This window comes from Strix aluco, chromosome 6 (assembly GCF_031877795.1).
Source record: "Strix aluco isolate bStrAlu1 chromosome 6, bStrAlu1.hap1, whole genome shotgun sequence".
Lineage (NCBI taxonomy): Eukaryota > Metazoa > Chordata > Aves > Strigiformes > Strigidae > Strix > Strix aluco.
Genome location: NC_133936.1, coordinates 18,411,168 through 18,417,167, shown reverse-complemented (window position 1 = coordinate 18,417,167; position 6,000 = coordinate 18,411,168).

Sequence of the window (6,000 nt, the reverse complement as noted above, 5' to 3'; positions counted from 1 at the left end):
TATTGGGGAGTACTGGAGGGGCTGGGAGCTGAGTCAGGGAGTGAGGGTCTCCTGCACCCACCTCTCCCAACTGGGACAATCTTCCTTCACTCCATCACCTCTCCCAACCCTCCTCCATCCACACAGACTCCCCAGCCTCTGCCCTCCACTTCCCCCACACCTCCTCTCCTCTTCAGTGGTACCCAAGGAACCTTAGGGTAGGGCTGAGAGACAGGAGCAGGGGATAGGACTGGGGGACACTGCAGGGATGTAGCATGCTTGTGCACGGAGTGGGACATCCTGCATGTGATAGTCTGGGCTTGCTCTGCAAGAGGAGACATCACCAGGGACCTTCTGGTCACCTCTTCTTGTGGGCAGCCACACCTCTCTGCTCGGTCTTGAAGGGTGCTCATCACCGAGGTATCTGAGCTCTTGCTCTTGGTCTGCTGGCTCCCAAGCAGCCACAGCCCTGGAAGAAGCGGTGTGAGGGAGCGAGATAGGTGGTGATGCGGAGTGATGATATGCCCCAGCCATCCCTTGGTGCCACTGGCTGCCAGACCTTCTGGGCACAAAATGACTCTTTTAGCTCCTGGATGGCTGGTGCAAGCCCTGGCTTGGCTCTCTGAAATTCCCTGTGCTTTCACCCATCCTGGTGAGGGAGAGGGAGCCGGTGGCTGGCCCAGGGGCTGGGAAGGGCAAAGAGACTCAGCTACCCACCGGGAGGTGGAAAATGGCCCAGAGCAGGCAGTGTAGCGAGGTGGAGTGTTGCTGGCTGCCATCTATTATTTCTGCCCTGCTTCAAAAGGCCGAGATGAAAGTCTCCGGCCACAGCCCTCGCCGCAACAACGTGGACCCCCCTCCTGAAATTACTGCTCTCCTGAAGGAGGTTGCTTTTGCCTGAGCAGTGGAGGAGAAAGCCATGTTTACACACCAGGTTTCAAGCACCTCTTGCCAGCTGCCTCACTGTAATTACAGTCGTTAGGAAGGGATGAGTTGCTGGGGCTTGGTGCTGGGGTGTTTGTTTATTTGTTTGCAGCCCCAGTGTGGGGCAGCTGGTGAGGGAGGGCTGCTCTGCCAGCAGCTGGAGAGCCGGGCTCCCGTTGAGCCTGGCTGCCTTGCTGAGGGATGCTGTGGTCCCCAGTGAGCGTGGTGCCAAGCCAGGCCTGGGCTTTGCAGTGGCACAGTGGAGAAAGGTGCCTGGTGGGAAAGGGCATCTCCCCAGAAGGTCAGGGATGGAGCTGAATCCCAAATCCTAAAGTGCCATGACTGTGGCAACGGGAAGCCCGCAGCAGGGATGGGTAGTGAGGAGGCTCTGGGAACCGCAGCCACCACGGACTGATGGCGTCTGCGACTCTGCTCACAGCCTGAGCACCCCCTGAAGCATGCATGGGCTGAGCAGGGACAAACCTCCTCTCTCATCCCCTCTCTAGCTTCTGGTCCCCAAGTGAAGCAACAAAAGTCCTCACATCCATGTTTGCATTCAGCCTTGATTTAGCACTGTGCTTCACCGCAGGACTCACCTCCTGTGGGGGATTCACATCCTGAAATGCCTCCGGGGATGTCTCTTCAAGGCATCTCCTCTGACTCCCTCCAGCAACAGCACCAGACTACTGAGACAGCACAAGGACCAGGCTCCCTGTCAGTCTGGGTGACATGTGACATGGAAGTGACACCAAGAACAGAACTTCTGGGTCCTATTCCCAGCCTGGCTGCTTCTTGCTGCTTTATCCAGGGGAGCTCTTGGGCTCTGGCACCAGAGCTGACAGCATCCATCTTGCAAGCAGGTTGCAGGGCTGAGCTGCCAGCTGTGAAGTGCTTCCAGCGAAAGACTGCTTATTGTCCAGCATATCCTGGGTTTCCCATTGCTGACAGGCTCCTTTTTCAGCCCAACCAACACCACCTGAAGGGAAGCCCCTGCAGTATCTGGGATATCTGCCCTGCAGCCAGGGCTGCTGCCCAGTGACCTTGCAGGAGTGGTTTTAGCAGGCAGCCACATCAAAGCCAGTCCAGGACGCTCCATCCCACCACAGGCTTCAGCACCCATGAACAGCGAGCATGACGCACCATGACAGCACAGATTTGTTTCTTCTTGTAAGGCTGGGCAGGTAGTGTGTGTGGGGGGGATGTGAGGGGCAACCACAGTGCTGCCCCCTTCCACTTCACAGCCACCTTGGGCTTGTGCTGGGTCCTACAGCTGGAGGAACGTGGCAGAAGTCTTCTGAGTTTGCACTTCTCCTGTCACAACCCCCACCTCCTGAGGGCAGGTGTCTTCAAAGGTTACTACCTCACTTGGCTCAAATCCCTCCAGCCCTGCAGATTCCCAAGTGCTGGCCAAAAGCACTCCAGTGTTCCCGCTGCTGGAAATGTGCCTCCTTGCTAGCCTAAATGGATGCAGAAGTCCCAGAAGTACCTTGAAATCCCAGTCCTCAACTCGCAGAAGAAACACAGCAGTCTGGAGCAGACCTTTAGCCAGGCAGGGCTACCAACATCAGTCCAGACCTGGCTTTGCTCCAAGATGTCGCTCAGCAAAAGCCCCTTTCTCCAGCAGATATTTTACCCCAGCTGGTCATGGCAGAGGTTTTGCATTGGCAGTGTCCTGGTGTGGTACATGCTTATTTTTAGGCAGCTGTTGCAAACAGCTGGAAACTTTGGCTTTTTTTCTCATTCTCTACTTGGACTCAGCCCTTTAGAACACCCCTGGGGATATATGTACATTGGTACCTGATTTGAGAGCACAAGTGAGCAGAGTCTGGTGGCCTCTTGGGATGACCTGTATTCCTGGTCTGGTGCAGGCAGTGTGATCAGCGGAATGGCAGAGGGGTGCAGCCTGTCCCCAGCAATAGGATCCTGCAGCAGCAGGGGCAGTGAGCTGTGCGTGAGCAACAGGGATGAGGCTCACATGGACGTGTCCCCATGCCTGTGACAGGCACGCTGTCCATGTCCACGCAAGCAGCAAGTAAGAACAAGTCACCAGGCACCGCTAGTTATGCTTCTCTTCATTCTTTCACTGCCTTGCACATCTCCTGATTTCTGACCTTTGCTCAGCAGCTCCCTTGGTAATTCATTCAAGCAGCAATGCTAAGGCTGGAGGGACCCAGCAAGGCCACCCAGCCCACACCCAGCCTCAGGCCAGGCCCACTCCCACCCGCTTTGCCAGGGAGAAGAGGGGTATTCCCCCCTACAAGACCCGTGCATTACGTGCAGAGTGTGATGGGGAAGCGGGTCGCTGGTGGAGGGGCAGTTTGACCTTCACCAGCTCGTGTGGGAGGACGAACTGGAAAGAGCCTCCTCTCCCAGTAGAGCACCACCGCCCAGGCTTGACGAGGCGTGTGCTCCTGAGACACCCGCACACGCCTTGGGTGCCTCTAACCGCCTGGGACAGGTATTCATGGTCCGGCGGAGCGTGCCCTATCATGCCTTCATGCCACGGTGCTCGGCAAGCACCTCCCCTCCCTGCAGCTGCAGCCGTGCTGGAGCATTCCTCTGGGGAGGGCTGGCTTGTACTGGGAGGGATGGGGGGCTGCGGACACATTCCCCCTTGCTCCCCAAGTGCACTGGGCTCTTCCCCACTCCAGCACCCTCATCACCTCTTCAGCTTTGTCCCTGCAGCAAGATCCCACTGCGGTCATGGAGCCAATGCCTGGCTGGTACAGGGAGATGTTCCCAGGAGCAATTTCAGGGCTGCTGTGCAGGCGTGGGGAGCACCCTGGGATTTCTGCACCCCTTCTTACATGTGCGCATGGATGAGGGAGGTGTGACCCTCCCTGACCAGTGCAGAGCAGAAGCTAGACATGGCAGGGGCAGGGACAGTGCATTAGGGCTGGGACTTCCTTGTCCCATGGAGACTCCCCTTTCAGCTCCTTGCTGAGGGTGGATGGGGTATTCTGGAGGAAGCCAGAGTCCTTCCAAATGTAGCCAAAAAGATGGAGTTAGATGGGATCTCCCCAGAGGGGCAATACCTGTGGAGCTGACACAACCCTGCTCCGTGAGAGCCTTTAGAAGGGGAAGGTCCTATAGAGTGACACTCGCCAGGAGCTCAGAGAAACTTCCTGGCCATGCTGTCAAGCACCAGTCCTCTTTTGTCTTGAAAGTGGTGTTGGGGAGAGGAAAAGCCCTGACACAGGAAGGCAAAGGCAGCTTCTGGTGCTGTCTAAACTCAGTCAGAGTCAATTCTAGTTGAGCCCACCAGGTTCACATAGGTACACAAGAGAAGGTTGGCACAGACAGAATTGAGACAAGGAGGGAGACATATGGGGGACCCCCCATGGATACCAGCTCTGTTGCCCCACCTGCCCCAAAGCTGAGAAGAGACCCCAGCATCCCTGCAGAGCCCAGCAATCAACAGTACTTTTACTGCAATCAACAGTAGTGAACAGGAGACTGTCCAGCAGCAAGGCCATCTGCTATGGGAAAGAGCCCCCCTCCAGTGGCCTGAGCTGGGCTTGAAGAACAGAGATATCCCAAGTCACAAGTGTCTTGGAAGCACCACTTCAGTATCTGCTGTGACCTGGGTTCTTGGTTTGCTTTTGAGCAGTAAAATAAGTGACCTAGTGACCCATCAGGATGGGTGCCAACTTTGTCTGCCAAGTCCTGCTGCATCCCTGGTACCCAGAGACAAGCCCGGTAGTCAGGAGGCGAGGGTATGGCACTTGACAGGGGAAGCAGGGGAGAGGGACAGAGCCCATAAGGTCCCTGCACCCCCCCCACACCTTCATGCCCTCAGGGGTGCCCCTAAGGGGCTGGCCCTGCACTACCTCAGGTGCTGTTTGATCCAGGCTTTCCCTGGCTCAACCCGGCTCTTGTGCATGTATATAACCACCTTGGAGCTCTGCCCATTGACCCGCCAGCCTCATACCCCTTTCACCCTGCTCTGGGCCACCTCTCCCTGGAGCAGAAGGGACTGTGCCTGCCGGCTGGCTGGGACCCCAGTGGGTTGCAGCATCCCGGGGCATGCTGTGTACTGGGGTGCCCCGGGACCCCGCGTGCGCTGGGGCCTGGCAGGCGCTGGTTAAGTCATGTGTTTTGTGTTGGGTTTCTCCCCCTCCTGGAAAGTCCCAGTGCGGAGCGGTGGGGCTGAGCCGACCGCACACAGCTGCGGGCCACCACATGAGAGGAGCCAGCTCCCCGGGGATTACAGAGCCCCAGGAGCCTGGGGAGGAGGCAGGAGCACCCGCGCCGTGGCCCTTTCATCTCTCCCCTGCCTCACTCCCCCTTTTATGTCTGCCTCTCTGGCCACGCTCTCTTTTCCTGCGCTGCCTTTGCTCTCTTTGCACTTGGCCTCTTTTCCCTGCATTCCCCCCAGCCCTTCCCGCTGCACCTGGCTGTGCTGGCTGCCTCTGCACCGCTCCTGTCACCCCCCCCGCAGGACCCTGCGCTTTCATCCCCTGACCCCCAGCCACCTGCTCCCACCTCCCCTGCACTGGCGTCCTGCCCCCACGCCGGCTCTGCCCCTGGGTCATCTCCAGCCCAAAACCTCCCATTGCCATGGGGGGAAGGAGAGGGGTGGTACAAAGTCCCCCCAGGTGTTCTCCATCCATGTCCAAAAAGCTTTCCCCCCTTTCTCCCATTGGTCCTGTTGTCCCCACCAGGCTGCTTCCAGGGTCACACCCCTCGCTGGGTGCGCCCTGCTCTGTCACAGTCAGTCATCCTCTTGCCTCCTCCATCTGCCTCATGGAGGCAACAAGCTGGGGATGCTGGTGGACCTCAATGTCCCTCCCTGTTGCTGGCACTCACCTTCCTCTTCTTCAGTTCCAGCTAGGGGACAGACAAAAGGCACCTGTTCATGCAGCAGCCAGGGTTGGGCATGCCCTGTGAGAGATCTCTGGTCAAGGGATAAAGGAATGTGGTGGGTGCCACAGATCTGACCAGTGTCCCTCACGCTCCCTGAGAAGCCTGGGGTGTCCTTGGTGTTTCCTGAGGTAGGGGACCACATGCAGGACTGAGAGAGTAAAGAGTATTTGGGTCCAAACCTACCTGGAGCCATTGCAGCAGGGGGCACATCACAAGCAAGGGGGTCTAACA